Below are 18,928 nucleotides of genomic sequence, written 5' to 3'. Positions count from 1 at the left end.
AAATATTGCCAGTTAGTTGAAACAGATCACAAAGTAGTATAGACAACAGCTAGATGCTGGGACACACGAGCTAAGAATACAAAGAATAATAAAATGTACATGCAGTTTAGTAGGATAAAATATAATTCAAGTTCCGTGGTGCAGACAGTATTCTTCACTAAAGGCGAGTATTGCTATTATATTTATTGTGCAGGGTGGTAAAGGCTTGATTCCACTAAAGCGTTTCATCCCGCGTGAATTGCATTGGTGAATTGCATTGGTAAAACGCTTTGTTGTAATAGACAGGCACGACGGAAGCAAGTAAGACATTTGGGGGGTGGGGGGGCTGACTGAGATTGAGAGCACAAAGTAAAGTTTTTCGGGGGTTTGGGGTATGCTCCCCCGTAAATTTTGGTAACTAGATGTCCTGAAATGCAATTTCCTACACTCTGCCTTAAGATTTATTACAAATAAAAATTTTGATTCAGAATTATTGGGGGGGGGAGGGGGAGGGTAGAAAAGAAGAGGACCAGAAAACATATGCTTAGCCTTTCTTCATGTCCATTGGCAGTCAAAGAAATGTTTGCTAACTGGCCAGGTTGTCATGAACTTGTTGAAAAAATTCAGTGTCATTGAATTGCTATGGCAGTCTACGAAAATACTTTTTTAATGTGTTAGCTTTTCCACAAAATATCATGTACCCAATATTTGTAAGTTCCTTCTTTAGCCTTGCGTCTCTTGTTATAGATGTACAGGGCTAAAGTATCTTCAAAATCAACTATATGAAACTGTCGTGTTTGCCATTTTTGCAAGATGACTGTCCAACAGCAAATGCTGTCCGTCTGCAAGATGGAAACAGTTCATTATAACTCCATTATAGCAAACAAGCGGTTTACAGGTGCGTTTCGAACGGGGTTTGTCAATGGTACGAAACAGAAAATGCCTCAACAGGTCACCGTACAAAATACCTAGTTTGTATATTCAGTCGACACCCCGTTCGCTAATACATATTGTATGCAATACTCGACACAGACTGAAGCTTCGGGTACATATTGACATACCCACTCCAGCGACCTACGTCGTTGCACTGGGTTACACAGTGCGTGTGCAGAAAATTGTGCAGAGGAGGTGAGAGAAGAGGTCAAGAATGTGACGAGCGAAAGTTCTAGGGTAGTCGAGTCATGCTACCTCGGAAAAATATATACAAAATGAAAATTCGCTAGGAGCCGGGGGGGGGGGGGGATTCGACCCAGCCCTTGCACACGCGTGTGCTACAGATATATAAACACAATCAGACGTTTTGATTGACAGCATATACTCGTACGTTATTTAACTAAACCCGTATGTAAAGCATTATATTATCAAACAACATGCCACACCATCATAGCGGCACTACATGCACAATTTGGATAAGGAAACTAAAAGTATAGGATCGTTAATATTCCTACTTGTGACATTTGTGGCGTCGCTGTATTTGGACAAAACGTGTCTTGAATAAGCGAGAACGAATTCATGAATTGAAGTCAATTGAGTTTTGAGTGACAATTTAGAGCCTATTTGAACTAAAGTCAATTGAGTCTTGAGTGACAATTTGTAGTCTTATATGGAATCCAACCACTGACATATCTCTGATAAAATGGATTGAAGAGCTTTAATTAATATAGCTACTATACAGATTAATTACTCCTGAAATGGTTTAAATGATCCAGTAAGAGAAATTATTATTGGCGTGTGGGATGCCATTTTAGATGGGCTGGGAATTTGCCCTGAAATGAGTTTAGGGTGCCCCGATTTTCAGATAAGCGCTATAGCTATATATATTGTATATTGCACTGGAAAAATCACATTCTATAACAAAAACGGCACTAGTGTAAATTGTAGATAAATATTCTCTAGATGTTACACACGATTTTTATGTTGGAGATTTTAATATTCACTCTGATCACGCACCTATATTCATGTTATTAAGAAAACCGTATGGTATAAATGAATGTACATGTACTTGTAAAAAGGCAAGCAGAACATATGTATATGAGTGGAATGATGATAAAAAAGAAATAACACTTAACAATGCTATGTCTAAACAAGAAGAATTAAGTGCTTGTATTGACGACCTTATTCTTAAAAAGACTTCTGTTAATGAGTGTGTAAATAATCTAGCAGGGGTGTTACATGATATATTTGACGAGACATGTAAGCGCGAAACTCGAATAGGTAACAACTGCTCAGTACACACTAACAAACGCGGTATCGTCCGTGAACACAAGCCTCGGTTCAATGAGGAATGCACAAAGCTATACAACAGGTATAGGTGCGCTCTCCGGGACGGACGGGAAACTCTATTAACGTGCCCCTATCCACGAAGGTTCAGGCACGCCCACTACGGATTTAGCCTCTGACTTCGCCAGTGACTAACTCCGGAGCAGAGGGGGGGGGGGGGGGGGGTAAGTTTGAGGTGGGCGGAATTTGGAAAAAAGCCATTTAGTAAGGTCAACGCGAGCGCGGACCAAATAGCAGACACTTCGCAAACTTGAAGTACACCGAGTGGGAGCCGTGCTCTGATTGGCTGAATTTCGATTCCTCGGTGAAGCCTGTATTTTACCTAAGTCTACAAAGAGTAACTGCATCCAAATACATGTCCGGACTCTAAAATTTAACCCAAAATAGTTAAGACTGCTCAGCCAAAAGGTTTTTAAGGTGATTTTGAGCAATTGAACGGGCTCCAAAGTAAAATGCGTTTGACTACTTATAAAAAAATAAACATGAAAATTTTGAACTGCTTCCAAAACGTTTAAAGTCTAACTAGCCCAATAAAAGAGGTTGGTACCTGTCCTAGGAAAGGTTGGTGTCTAGGGGGATCCGATGTAGTCGGTGGTCTCGAGATGCTGGAGGAACTGCCGGTAATCGGAGTCTGCTAAGGTCTTGGTGATTGGACGGTAGTGTGGACCCGCGACGGTTTTGAGGACTCGGTGTAATGTCGGGTTGTCCATCTCCGATAGCAGCAGACCTTGGTTGAATCTTCCGTTCCGGCGGATGGTTACGCATACAGCGCTTTGTCCCTCCCGCATCTTGAGTCGGTGCACAGCGAATTCCCCCTCGTTGCGTCCGTCTGGCAGAGGTTGGTAGGACTGTTCTTTTGGATGGCTCATCAGTTGACGTGCATCCGTGAGGTTCGTCTTAACCAGCTGTTGATATCGCTGTTGGAGACGGCCGGCCTGCAGTGACCACTGCTCCACTGGTTTTGTCCCCAGCTGCGGCGGTTGAGAGGGGCGACTTGGCCTGGCTGGAGTGGCACTCGGAGGAGTGTTCGCCTTCCTCTTCACAACAGGTCCTTTCCGGGCCTGCGCCTCAACGGGTGTCGTCGACTGGATCGGCGACACATCCGGAGGCGCTTGAGTAGGTACGGGTGCAGGTGGCCGATTGAACGGGGTGACACAGATGGCTGTGTCCAGCTCGTTCAGTTCGTCATCTTCCTGAGGGACAGAAGCCGAGACAGCCGGGGCCGGAACCTCTTCCATCTTGGTCGTCTTCCTCGGTTGAGTGGCGTTGGGCGGTCTAACAGAAGGAGTCGCCGCCGGCGGTTTAGCCACCGGTTTTGACCCCCCCCCCCCCCCCCTGCGCCGCCGCTGGCGCACGTCTCCTTTTCCTCCACCTTCCTTTCTTCTGTATGCGATCTCCGTACACCAAGGTCACGGTTGCCCGTGACCCGGTGTACGAGACGCGATACTCGATCAGGCTTCCATACGTTGCAATTAGTCCCCCCAGGTGGGGGGGGGGGGGGGGGTAATTGCACAGCACACTCGACAACGTCTGGTTGGATTGGCTGCATATTTGAAACTGTGCTCTCCGGCAATTCAATTACAACCGTAGCCATTTAAATAGATTCAAACTATCAGATGCTAAAAGTAAGTACAAAGTGTTACAAAAGAAACTGCGTTCATCTTACCTAATGCAGGAAGGAAATATACTCTTCAAAAAAAGAAACGCAAAAGGGTACAAATGGGTTATAACTCCGATTTTATGTTTCCTACCGGTTCATGCTTTGTGAATATAAGGTCATTGCATGTCCCAAACACATTCCCACGGTTACATTTGATAAAACGCAGCTACTGTACAATAAAGTTCCAAAATGTGAATATTCGCAAAAACGCAGCCACGTGCAAACCATGTCACCACTGCACGTGCGTTGTCTGCACGTGCAACATGAACACCGACAGTATAAAAGTGCAGGGTGTTCGCTTGCCTGGCCTCTGTATCTGGCCGACAGTTGACAATCCAGGACATGCCACGTCTCAGTGAACCGCAGAGAAACAATGCCATCGGCCGACTAGACGCAGGCGAATCCAGAACGGCCGTTGCCAGGGCATTCCATGTGTCCCCAAGCACCATCTCCAGACTGTGGGACCGTTACCAGCAACATGGATCAACACGTGACCTCCCTAGATCCGGTCGACCACGGGTCACTACCCCCGGGCAGGACCGCTACATCCGGGTACGCCACCTTCGGGAACGATTGACTACTGCCACCTCCACAGCCGCAGCAATACCAGGTTTGCGCAGGATATCCGACCAGACCGTACGGAACCGCCTACGTGAGGTAGGAATTCGTGCCAGACGTCCAGTTCGAGGTGTCATCTTAATACCACAACACCGTCGACTCCGACTGCAGTGGTGCCAGATTCATCGACAATAGCCTCAACTGCGATGGAGACAGGTGTGGTTCAGTGACGAGTCCCGATTTCTGCTCCGACGTCATGATGGAAGATGTCGCGTGTATAGGCGTCGTGGTGAACGTTATGCGGCAAACTGCGTGCAGGAAGTGGACAGATTCGGCGGGGGTAGTGTCATGGTGTGGGCAGCCATCTCACACACTGGCAGAACTGACCTGGTCCACGTGCAGGGCAACCTGAATGCACAGGGCTACATTGACCAGATCCTCCGGCCACACATCGTTCCAGTTATGGCCAACGCCAACGCAGTGTTCCAACATGACAACGCCAGGCCTCACACAGCACGTCTCACAACGGCTTTCCTACAGAACAACAACATTAATGTCCTTCCTTGGCCATCGATATCACCGGATTTGAACCCAATTGAGCATCTATGGGACGAGTTGGACCGACGCCTCCGACAGCGACAACCACAGCCCCAGACCCTGCCCGAGCTGGCAGCAGCCTTACAGGCCGAGTGGGCCACCATCCCCCGGGACGTCATCCGTACTCTGGTTGCTTCAATGGGCAGGCGGTGCCAGGCAGTTGTCAACACACGCGGAGGCCACACCCGGTATTGACTCCAGATGACCTTGACCTTGGTGGTGTGTCCTATCACTTACTCACAATGGACTAGAGTGAATTGTGAACAATCCTGCAACATTTGGTAATTATCGGACTCACCATTCAATAATTAAATCAATTCTCCAAATGTTACGACAATGTGGTTTTGCGTTTCTTCTTTTGAAGAGTATATGATTGGTACTCTTAGGAAAAATAACCCTAAAGCATTTTACAAAAAATTTAGTAAATCTAAAAAAGACCATAACTGTGATATAACAATAGACACATTTATGAATCACTTTAAAAACCTAGCTTGTTCTACACAAAACGATGATACACAAGGGACTAACGACTGCACTAATCAAAATAACCAAGCCTTATACGAAGAATTAGATAAGCGTATCACCGAACATGACATCCTATATGGGTTAAGCAAAGCTAAGCGTAACAAAAGCCCCGGCATTGATGGCCTATTATATGAGTTTTTCGCTGAATGTAAAGATATAATGCTGCCTATACTATGTAAACTTTTTAATGTTATTTTAGACTCTGGCATCTTTCCAGAAAACCGGCCTCGGTGGCGTCGTGGCAGGCCATCGGTCTACAGGCTGGTAGGTACTGGGTTCGGATCCCAGTCGAGGCATGGGATTTTTAATCCAGATACCGACTCCAAACCCTGAGTGAGTGCTCCGCAAGGCTCAATGGGTAGGTGTAAACCACTTGCACCGACCAGTGATCCATAACTGGTTCAACAAAGGCCATGGTTTGTGCTATCCTGCCTGTGGGAAGCGCAAATAAAAGATCCCTTGCTGCCAATCGGAAGAGTAGCCCATGTAGTGGCGACAGCGGGTTTCCTCTCAAAATCTGTGTGGTCCTTAACCATATGTCTGACGCCATATAACCGTAAATAAAATGTGTTGAGTGCGTCGTTAAATAAAACACTTCTTTCTTTTTTTCTTTTTTTCCAGAAAATTGGTGCAATGGCACAATTATTCCTGTGTTTAAAATGGGTGATAAAAACGATGTAAATAATTATAGAGGTATCACGCTCATGAGCCACTTATCAAAATTGTTCACAACAATTTTAAACAATAGATTATTGAATGTGAGTTCAACCTACAATATTATATCTGATGCTCAGTTTGGGTTTAAGCCCGGTTTTAGCACAGTTGACGCTATTTTTGCTCTGCAGTCTTATAACTATGACACTTGGCAGTAAGAAAAGACTTTATTGTGCTTTCATTGACTTTAGTAAAGTATTTGATAGTTGAGCATAAGGCATTGTGGCTAAAAATTTATAAATTAGGATTAAATAGTAAGCTTGTAAATGTTGTAAAATCAATGTATGGTCAGATAAAATCATGTGTGAAATATCAGGGAAATATATCTGAATCCTTCTGGTACAAATCCGGTCTAATTCAAGGAGAAGCTCTTTCGCCATTCTTGTTTTCTTTATTTGTTAACGATCTAGAAATGGAACTGTTAAATTCCACCGACCGACTATATCAGTTAAATATGTTTCATCTCTGTCTACTGATGTATGCCGATGATACAGTATTGTTTTCCGAAAGTGCGCCTGAATTGCAGAGTATGTTAGACACTTTGTATATATACTCAAACAAATGGAATTTAAAAGTAAATATTAATAAAAGTAAAATTGTAGTATTCAGAAAAGGTGGAAATGTGAAACCTGAAGAAAGGTGGACATACCACGAAACCGATTTAGAAATTGTTGACAGTTTTAACTATTTTCGGGTCTGTCTTCATTATAATGGAAACTTTAATACCGCTCAGAAGGTAATATGCAACCAAGGTAGAAAAGCTATGGCTGCTCTATTTGGTAAAACTAGTAACTATTTCTTAAATGCAGAAACATTACTATCACTGTTTGATACATATGTTAGTAGTATTTTAAATTATGGCTGTGAAGTTTGGGGTTTTAACAAAGCAAATAGTCACGAGATCCTACATTTACAATTCTGTAAACGTATTTTAGGCGTGAAAAGGAGCACTACTAATATGATGGTCTATTTTGAACTAGGTAGATCACCTTTGTACATAAGTAGGAACATCCGTATGGTTAAATATTGGATAAATTTGTTGAATACAAATAACTGTATTTTGAAAGAGTGTTATAACACCCTATATGACGAGTGCATAAGAAAACCACGTTCTGTTAACTGGGTTAGTCAAATAAGAGACCTGCTTCTCACTAATGGTTTTTGTCACATATGGTATAATCAAAATGTTGAAAATCGCAATACTATATATCACTATTCAAACAGAGAATGACTGATCAATTTATCCAATCTATGTATGCTGTATTCAACAATTCTCCAAAATGTCTGTTATACAAATTCGTTGTTAATAATTATTGCTTACAACCTTATCTTTAGAAACCTATTGCCTTGAAATACAAACATATTTTAAGTAAATACAGATTATCTTCCCATAATCTCTTTACAGAAACGGGCAGATACCACAATATTGACAGGAATAATAGAATTTGTCGTCTATGCAATATGAATGTTGTAGAAGACGAATATCACTTTGTTCTAGTGTGTCCTTTCTTCAGTAACATAAGCGATAAATATATTAAACCTTTTTATTACAATAAACCATCAACATTTAAATTAACGCAACTACTGTCCAGCGACAATTCAAAACAGCTAATTAAATTGTTAAGTATTTGAAAACTGCTATCACGCATAGAACAGACAACATTGATACATGACATATGTTATTATTGTATATTATTGCTATGCATGCATTGCCCATTTACTGTAGAATTTTATCGGTTGTAACCCGATGCTACATACCATTCCCCGCAGTGTGCACATTATATTATTTTATATATAAATATGTATGTATGCCTACAAAATGTATATTTTTTGGCAAAAATAAAATGTGTTTTACTATATGGAATCCAACCACTGACATATCTCTGATAAAATGGATAGAAGAGCTTTAATTAATATAGCTACTATACAGATTAATTACTCCTGAAATGGTTTAAATGATCCAGTAAGAGAAATTATTATTGGCGTGTGGGATGCCATTTTAGATGGGCTGGGAATTTGCCCTGAAATGAGTTTAGGGTGCCCCGATTTTCAGATAAGCGCTATAGCTATATATTGTATAAAATGCTGTAAAGTTAGACACACCAATCTAATAAAGCAAGTGTTTAACTCTACTCCAACAAAGAAACCTCCAAAGAAAAGTATATTGAGAATCCTTCATGAAAACTGTTCAATGTCCTAGTCATGGGGTGGGAGTCGGGACATCACACCCAATTCCCTTCTCATACGGCAACTATGAAATCACAAAATCAGACTAGTGAATGCTGCACTGAAATAACGGAAATACTCTCTGCACCAGACTTCTACATCATCTACTTTAATTAAAGGTTACTTTTTCTTCTTTTTTTTCTTCTTTTTTTAAATTATGTAATAACATTGTATTATTACTTTATTGTCTGCAGTCCACCCCATTATGGGTTTGAAGAGTTGAGGCTGAAGTGTGTCACATGATGTGAATCAATCATGGGGTTTCAAAATGTTCAGTATTGGTCAAGTACTCCTCGTGCTGCAATCACAGCCATACGACGCATGGATGCAACAATGGTATTCTGAATGGTACGTAGGGCGATGTTCTATCTTACATCCCTTAAAGCCAATTACTGTTCCTGTAGTGTTTGTAGTGTTCGATCATGGACTGGGGTGGTCACTGTCGGTCGGTCCGACTTTGGTCTGTCACGAATGCTTCCCCGTGTTGTAACGCATCCAAAGTCTGCTGATCGAGGCCCTGCAAACCCTGATAAATCGTTCTTCACCACCAGCATTTGGCATTCTAATGGCAACTACTCTGGCATTTGGCATTTTAGTGGAAACCACTCAGGCATTTGGCATTTTAATGGCAACCACTATGGCATTTGGCATTCTAATGGCATCCATTCTGGCATTCGGTATTTTAATGGAAACCACTCAGGCATTTGGCATTCTAATGACAACCACTCTGGTAAAACAAAAAGCAAAAAAAAAAAGGAGCAAAAGATGCAATCGCTGATGTTGTCCTTTATACCCCTAGGTAACGTGCAAATTGTGACATCAACTGACTTCACGTGTTACGTGCAATGCACGATTTGCTGGTTTCACGTAAAGTTGGACATTTTGGCACCAGGTTCAACCTTCGGTAACGAGTTCATTGCAAGGTATTAATATTTTCTGTGTGTAAGTTTGTTTTGTGTACGGTATGTTTAATAAAATGATATGTTAATATGTGTCATACTTATATTCAAATAGTTTGTGGTTGAACAGAATCTTTTGGAGAAGAGTATAACATATAATCCATATAAATCCATATTACAGAAGTGGAAAAGTAAAGTTTGTTTTATTTAACGACGCCACTAGAGCACACTGATTTTTATCTTATCATCGGCTATTGGACGTCAAACATATGGTCATTCTGACAGTTTTTCAGAGGAAACCCGCTGTCGCCACATAGGCTACTCTTTTTTACGACAGGCAGTAAGGGATCTTTTATTTGCGCTTCCCACAGACAGGATAGCACAAACCATGGCCTTTGTTGAACCAGTTATGGAACACTGGTCGGTGCAAGTAGTTTACACCTACCCATTGAGCCTTGCGGAGCACTTACTCAGGGTTTGGAGTCGGTATCTGGATTAAAAATCCCATGCCTCGACTGGGATCCGAACCCGGTACCTGCCAGCCTTCAGACCGATGGCCTAACCACGACGCCACCGAGGCCGGTTCTACAGAAGTGGAGGTATCATTGTTAAAAAGGGGCGGGACGTAGCCCAGTGGTAAAGTGTTCGCTTGATGCGCGGTCAGTCTTGGATCGATCCCCGTCGGTGGACCTATTGGGCTATTTCTTGTTCCAGCCAGTGCTTCACAACTGGTGTAACAAAGGCCGTGGTATGTATCATCCTGTTTGTGGGATGATGCATATAAAAGATCCCTTGCTTCTAATAAAAAAAAAGTAGCCCATGAAGTGGCGACAGCGGGTTTCCTCTCTTAATATCTGTATGGTCCTTAACCGTATGTCTGACGCAATATAACCATAAATAAAAAGTGTTGAGTGCGTTATTAAATAAAATGTGTTGAGTGCATTGTTAAATAAAACATTTCCTTCCTTCATTGTTAAAAGCATAAACACAGAACTGTCAAGTTCAGTAGATATTCTTTTTTATTCCTAAGATAAGACAAACATTGTTTTTACAAAGAATGACTGTTGAAAATACCAAGGGACAAAATCACAAGGTTAATGAGCCATTAATATTTAGTTTGGCACATCACAAGCTCAGGGTATTATGTTCGCTCACTGCCTAAACACCACACGCACAGACACACCAATGGACAGTTTTATAAATCACATCACACAACAAGTAAATATTTTCAAAAAGCTCTAATAAAAGCATAAAATTTTCAAAACTAAAACACCGTATGTTGTAATGTAACTTCTTTTTTACAGTACTTAATTTGGGGGAAGATCACAATTGGTAACATTTTCATGAGCATACAAATCATACAGTTGGGGGTACGAGGATAATGTTTGCGTAAACTTTTAAAACAAAAAACATTTCTATAAAAACATTCCTTGTAAAATTGACATTTTAGAATATACACATTTAGTTTCAAAAGGGTTTAGGCAGCTGGGGTAGGGAATAGTAAAAAAGAAAAAAAAGAAAAACATAAAAAGACCAACATAATAAATAAAAAAAAAAAAAAAAAAAAAAAAAAAACACCACACAAAACCCCAAAACAAAACATTAAAAAAAGAGAGAAGAAATAAAAAAAAAAAATTATAATTTCTATTTATACAAATGTCAATGACTCAATTTTTTTATAATAATTAAAAAGAATAATAACTTATTCCGGAGTGAAAAAAAAAAAAAAATTGCCATTCATATTTGTAGAAATTTAACAGTATAATACTCAACAGCAGGAATGCTCCACCGAAACCCAATGGTTTTAAACTTAATAACTGCTGTCAAAAGCAGGGCACAATATTTCATGCAAACCATTTCGTTCTAATGTCTGTTAAGCAACTTTAGATTTATGTGACCGGCTGGTTGGTTTTATGGTCAACTGTTACACATTCTGAAGGTTACTTTAAAGGCATATTGTCTCAGACCACTGACCTATTTAAAGGCATATTGTCACAGACCACTGACCTATTTAATGGTCTAACAAAGTATTACCTGAACAGAAATAATTTGATTTGTCCCTAAATGTACTTTATTCAACCATCTTCATAACCACCATACTCCATTTATTAATGATATTTTGTAAAAATAATTGAATTATGGCAATGGTCCATAATTCAAAAACTAAAATTGCCGAGAGGGTTGACATGAATTTTACTCCATCATGGTTCAGTTACGGTGATGCAATAGCTAGATTTGGTTTCCAACAATTAATGTAATTTTTATTTATAAAAATAAGGTCCTTAAATCTGTGACAGTATGCCTTTAACCAGATGGAAAGAAAATTTTCATTATGATTTGCCCCCCCCCCAAAAAAGAAAGAAAAAAAGCAATAATAATTTTATATTTTAATTTTTCTTTAACTTATATTAACTGGAAATACTGTCATTAACATGTTAGTTTAATACATGTTTAAAGTAACTGTTTAATATTAATATAATTCATGTAACTAAAAAATCAGTTACCTGGGTAAAAATCAGTTACATAAGAATCTGAAATATTGTTCTCTACAACAGCACAACAAACCTATGTGTACCTTTCAAACAGGATATACATTACACATGAAACACATTTAATACTAGTTTCTTCCGTTCGTATATATTTTAATATTTAAAGATATCTTTTTTAATAGTTTGTGTAACAACTGTGTCTTTTGTTTGATTTTCAAAATATTAAAATTATTGTACTATGTTTGGGGCAGCAGTTGCTATCAGAATGTTGTATTGTGAATTGTAATTGAGAAATCAACCTGCTACACCAAGGATTCTTAAACTTTCATCAAACCATACCTCCCCCGGGAAGATAATGCCCTCTTCCAAACACATAGATTTAAAGGCTATAAATTATATAGAATTTAATTTCAGACAATGATTATTTAATATTTGCATTATGCTAATTTATTAGTATACATTTGCATTGGACTTTTTCATTCTTTTATAAAGTGATAAAAATTACACTTTAAGTAGTTCGAAACACAGATATTCATTAAAGTCTGCACTTACAGGATTTTTATGGCTAATGGATATTATTTTTAAAAAACCTTTTTTTATTTTTGACATTATGTAAATATAAATGTCCAGATTTTTAATCTAAAAATATAGAAGTCCAAAAGCTGCATACATATATCTCTAACAATGATATAACGTTGTTTGCATCCAATATTACCAGTTTCAACATATGTGGTAGTGATATCATTATGTCTCTTATAATAAAACACTAAAAAAAAAAAACACTGAAAGGATTCTCATGTATATGCATGAACACTTAATTACTGTACATTATAAAATAGAAAGTATCTAAATGTTAAAACATCAACAACCAATATATTAATTCAAGTTTACAACATGCATAAATCTCTGAAAAAAAATGCAATGGTAGAAATAAAAAAAGGGATTGAAACATTTCCAAATCTTTGTCTCATTAGACAGCATTTTCGAGCTGTAAGCTTTTGAAATAGTTTGTTTTTCCTCTTTTTATCTCTTTTTTTTTTTAACAAAACTCAAATCTTTATGTCATTTACAATGATTTCAAAGGTGAGCATGCAGCTAACAGAACTCATGGTTTTAACCAGGTGTTGTAGAATACATCTCATACATACCTTTATCTCCAGGATCCTGCTCCACGAAGCGATCTTAGCGCTAACATCACCTTATGAGAAAATTACCGTACTGTATGCACTGGCCTCGGTGGTATCGTGGTTACGCCATCAGACATAAGGCTGGTAGGTACTAAGTTCACAGCCTGATACCGGCTCCCAACTAGAGCAAGTTTTAACGACTCAATGGGTAGGTGTAACACCTGTCTTCTCTGTCACTAACCACTAAAAACTAACCCACTGGCCTAAGATAGCCAGCCCAGATAGCTGAGGTGTGTACCTAGGACAGCGTGCTTGAGCCTTAATTGGATATAATCACAAAAATCAGTTAAAATGAAATGAAATACTGTATGCACTTAAGTTGAACTTAGCGCTAAGATCACTTTGTGACACAGGGCCCTGATTGGTGTAAACTAGTTTTAAAACAAAAACATGTTCAAGGACTGCAAACGATTGGTTGTAAGTGCATGACCAAACAACCTCATGGTACAAACAACAGTAAGTGTAATAATGCCTGACAGGTTGAAACTAACAGACAGACAAATCAGTCATAATACTCTATACAGTAAAATCTATCAAAACTGGAATTCCCTCAAAACCGGACGTTTTTCATGGCCCCCTTTTAAATATCAGTACAAAACAGAACCTCTCTAAACCATATACCTCTTAAAACTGGATGTTATATTTGGTCCCTAGGGTGTCCGGTTTAGAGGAGTTTCACTGTAATGGAAAAAATCTTACATTTTTTTTGTGGAATTATTTTAATAAAAGACGGTATTTACAAAATGATTCAAAATGGCACAACATTATTCTTAAAATTTGTTGCATTCAACATAGATTTAATTATTCCATCAAACTGCATGTATAAAGTCAGGAAGTGGTTTTATTCTATTAAAGTTTGGCAAAATGTAAATTACATTATAGTACCGATCTTCTATTGAAATTAATTTCCACGGTAAATACAGTGAAACCTGTTTAAACCGGATCATGCCGGGGACCTATAAATTTAGACAGGATACTGGTCTTTAGAGGGTTGTCATTTAGAATTTAGAAAATTTTGGACCATAAAACTTGGCTGGCTTTGAAAGGGTTCTAGTTTGTTCAAGTTCTGGTTTAGACAGGCTTCACCTTATACGTAGTTAATTAATCAAATTTCAGTGCTAATGTCATCTGTGTTTTACAGAAATAAGCTAGCCCAGGAAAACACAATTAGCTAGTATCTGTCATACACGATTACAAGCAACAATAAATAAATGATTCTATATGACCATGGTAAGAAATGAACAATGGTAGTGTGTGTTGTAACTCACAAAGTAAACCAAACAAGTCAAATGGAAAGTGATTCTGATAAAAAGTAAAAACATAATATAAATTCTGAAACAAACCGTACAAAAAAGATGTAAGAAAATACAGAATGTATCACCTGATTCAATCACAATACATGATTTGTATATGTACCCTCTAGACAAATGGTACAAAACCGTATGTATTTGATTTATCAGAGATGAAAGTGAGATTGGCCCAAGGGTTATGTTTGTACCAGGGATTCTAGATTATGGTACCCCATTCCCATGGCTAGTGATATTCAATGTTGGGCTAGTAAATAACTACTATTGCCATACCCGACGGCTAGTGATATTGTTTTGGTCAAAAGTTGCAGTTAAGTCTTATTTTGTAAATATGAATATCCTGCACTCGCCCCACCTTACCAATGTTAGTGTTTTTAAGCTCTATCTCCCTATTTAGGTGACATATCTGATTATTACTATTAGTTAGTAAACTTGTATTAACTAAAGTAGGGCTAGTGAATTTTTAATAGTGGCTAGTAAATTTTAAAAATCACTGATCCCATGGCTAGAGGATTTTATAAAAATTCTAGAAGCCCTGTTTGTACAATGGTCCAACATTGTGGCCCCCATTCAGACTGTATACAAAGCATCAACAAAAACCATATAATACGTTTTGGACAGAGAAAGTGGAAAACCCGGAAACTCTGTACAGACTATTAAAAATCCAGAAATCTGGATAAATCCTGGAAACTTTCATCTCTTATCTATACAAGCAACCATTTAAAAAGCCCATTCATCAACATTAAAAACGCCCATTCATCAACATTAACAGACATTCTACTATTAAACTTAAGGAGTCCCACATATATGGTTTTATCCATGTATATATTTATTTAACAGTTACGCCCATTAGTAAATAACATCTTATTCACTACTGCCCAGTAGTTCATCTATAAAGACAAATCTTTAATGTAATATATTACTTTACATACAACACAGAAAAAGATATATGCATGTATTATATACAAATAATTTTTGGTCATTTGGGTTTGAATTTAATTAATTCAACTGTTTCAACCAGAGTTTAAGCTACTATTTGCTAAGTGTGAATAAAAACTGCATTTGGTGCATGTGTATTACAATGAAATAGCCAAAGCCAGATTTTGAGAACCAGATACTGATGGGTGGGTGTGGGCAATTTTCTTTGTCTATTGTTAACTTCCACACCAACTAGTTAACAGTGTATGCTACACACTTCATAATTGCATTGTTCATCAAGGTGTTCCATACAGCCACCTATTCTCAATATAAACAGCCTATTATTTTTAAACACAATGTTTAGTCACATTTATCATGGCTGCGAAAAACCTGATTTTCGTTAACCATGATCAAACAAAATCCATCACATTGCTCAACATATAAGATTTTTAATTTTTTAATTTTTAATAGCTTAAACTCTGTTCAATCCACAGTAAATCATTTAAATGTATGTAATTTCATTTAAAATCATACCTGTATAAAACTGACACTATACTTAACAGTAACATTCTACTGCTTAAATCTAAAACAAACAATATGAGGTAAATAAACATACAATACATGTTGTTTACATTGTAAACACATAGTTAAAAACATGGCATTATGGCATAATACAGTAACTAAATAAAATTAAAAAAGACCAACACAGAATACACAAAATATACAAAGCATTACCCGAATAATTAAAATAAAAAAAACAATATACTGTCCTAAATAAATTAAACAACAATGCATAATAAATATTTTAAATGAAGGTACATTATTCCATACACATATTTACCAACTTGTACATAGGTATGTGTTAATAAAACTTTACAGTCCAGACTAGACTCTTGACTTAGCAGTCACCAAATGTTAACTACATTGCTATTCATAATGACAAGATTTAAAAATTAAATCCTGGGCCGTTATTTTCAAAACTATTTTAAAGCTACAATATCGTACAACTGTTGTTGTTTCTTGAGACTGTCATAGTGACATCATAGCGTATTAATGGTTTTACGATATCATAGTGCTAAGACAGCTTTCTAATATCTGTAGCCTGTGGTCTAGACTTCAAAGATTTACAAGCATGAGCCATGGTGTTACTATATATTTGCCCAACAGACAAACACCAATACAAATATTATTTCTATTACATACAGTGTATTAAAACAGTAATGTGGAAACAGCATGGCATATAAAACTCTTGTACATTTTAATTTTTGCATTGTAATTGCTGTGGACTGTTGAAAACTATCAAATGAAATTTTCAAAAAATCAGTTAGTACAGCAAGGCTGGAACTTAATGATAGCAATGTGGGCATGTGGGTGTGGGTAATATTTGGCATGCTTCCATCAGAGAACTGTTCAAGCACACCTGTCATGGGCACAAACTCCGATTTCGCCAGAGTTTTCGGTCCATGACAGGAAAATAGCAATTGCCATTATTGAGATATGAATTACCACAGATAAGGGACTTTATCAATGGCACTTTTGTGCCGCCGGATTAAAAAAATTGTCGTTGTTGGTTGAAAGGATAATTTTTGGTTTTTATAGTTGTTGTCAAAATTGTTGTCGGCGAGCATTTCGACCACAGCAAAAACATTTAAAAATTGTCATAGATGTAGGTAACAAATTCTTAAGTATTAGCCCTGTAAGGGGCATTTGTGATTATTTATTTCAAAAGAGGGAGGGGTTTTCAGAGGCGGATATAGGGGAAGTCCCCCTAAATTTTGCAATAGCTATAATTTTATTATATATTATTTTAAAAAATTTATGATTCCCCTCCAAAACTCCCCCAAAGTTCCCTTGGCATTTCACTGGGGCCCCCCCTAAATGGATTTTCTGGATCCGCCACTGGTTATGCTGTTTACATGTTTTACAATGTGAGCTACTGAAGGTTCATAAAAATCTTACACCTAACACATCTTATCTTATTTATTTCTCATATGGGTTGAATGTGTTGGGTACCTTTTTAAATCAGTCGCTGAAGCTTACATAAATATAAGGAGTAATAGCTGCTGGCTTCTTAGATGCATTCATTTCACAACATTTTGTCATCCACTGATGCACAACCATTCAAACCTATATAATACTAGTATTCATATAGTCATAACCAGTAGAGGGTAACCAGTGCAGTTCTAAGCCAAAACGATGCATTAGCCTGCCGTATATTATGAAATAGCTGTATCTATACTCCAGCAGTGAACCCCAACACAGGGGATTACAATGATCAAGTGTTTTGACTAGCAACAAGAGACCGTGTAGAGGTGGTGCTGTAACAATTAAACCGTGTAGTGACACACAGGGGTGTGAGAGGGGCTGGAACGAAAAAAGCTTATTGCAGCCGGGGTCCAGGGGCCACTCAAGGGCCCCTGAAGGAAAAAAAATTGGTGTTTGCAACCCCTGGAACTGCCAAAAATTGCATTCAATGCTAACAAATCTAAACTGGTTATAACTTATAATATGAGACACAGATCATAAACTTGAAACGGTGAAAACATGCAAATGAACCTTGTGTGGTCAACAGTATTGAACATCATGTTTTAGTTTTTTCTAGACGAAATGAAAAAGCGCATTTATGCGTTTCCGCGTAGCTCTCACATCCAACGGGCTTAATCAGCCTCGGTGGCGCAGTGGTTAAGCCATCAGACTACAGGCTGCTAGGTACAGGGTTCGCAGCCCAGTACCGGCTCCAACCCAGAGTGAGTTCTTAAGGGCTCAATGGGTAGGTGCAAGGCCACTACACCCTCTTCTATCTCACTAATCACTAACCAACTAATAACTAACCCACTGTCCTGGACAGACAGCCCAGATAGCTGAGATGTGTGCCCAGGACAGTCATGTGACTAGAAATGGGTACTTGGGATTGCTGGGCTTGGTGCAGCCTTTGAAATAAATCGTGAACAATAGGTCATGTCTTGCAATGGTTACATCTTAGTATTTTCCCGTAACAAATACTTTGTTCACGATCAAGTTTCTGTTTAATACAATTCATACTGATCGACAACATATTTTGCCTTCTAGTTGAAACTTTGAAACTGAAGCAGTAACCAAATCGTAGTTATAGCTTATTTCGAGCACTGTTGATGGTGTAATGGTTAGGCAATTAGACTTAAGGCTGGTAGGCACCAAGTTTGCACCCTGATAATGACTCCCACCCAGAAGAAGTTTGTTTGTGACACATTAAAAACAAAAAACCGAAGTAGTTTGAAAGATAATTGCTGTTATATTACATGTGTGAGGAAGAATGGAGTTGATTTTGGTTACAGAATTTTAATTAAAACTATGAACGAGTGTATCAATGAAATAAATATATAAGTTTGATCTATAATCATGCACAATTCATTGCAAGAATTTTTGTTGCCAGATGTTTTGTTTTGTATGAATTTATGACTTTGGGTTTTGGGTTTAAGTTTTCAAGCCATAGTCGATGTCTGAAAGTTCGATGATGAAAATTAATTTTATTAAAAACTGTTAATGTATTTGCTTTCATAAATTTCAAAATTGTATGGAGACAAGAACATTATGGGAAGATATGAAGTTT

General features: G+C 38.1%; 1 protein-coding gene across 1 annotated transcript in view; it reads right to left on the bottom strand.

Moving 5' to 3' along the window:
* The window catches only part of LOC121379308 (solute carrier family 43 member 3-like), a 340,851-nt gene extending 337,921 nt beyond the window's left edge, over positions 1–2,930 (bottom strand). The window contains exon 1 of the mRNA XM_041507864.1: positions 2,807–2,930. The gene's annotated coding sequence lies outside the window, so the exon portion shown is untranslated. The remainder of the gene's footprint in view (positions 1–2,806) is intronic.
* Positions 2,931–18,928: the final 15,998 nt, after the last annotated feature.

Source organism: Gigantopelta aegis, chromosome 8 (assembly GCF_016097555.1).
Source record: "Gigantopelta aegis isolate Gae_Host chromosome 8, Gae_host_genome, whole genome shotgun sequence".
Classification (NCBI taxonomy): Eukaryota; Metazoa; Mollusca; class Gastropoda; order Neomphalida; family Peltospiridae; genus Gigantopelta; species Gigantopelta aegis.
The sequence above is the reverse complement of the archived record's forward strand: the minus strand, read 5'-3'. Positions and strand labels throughout refer to the sequence as shown.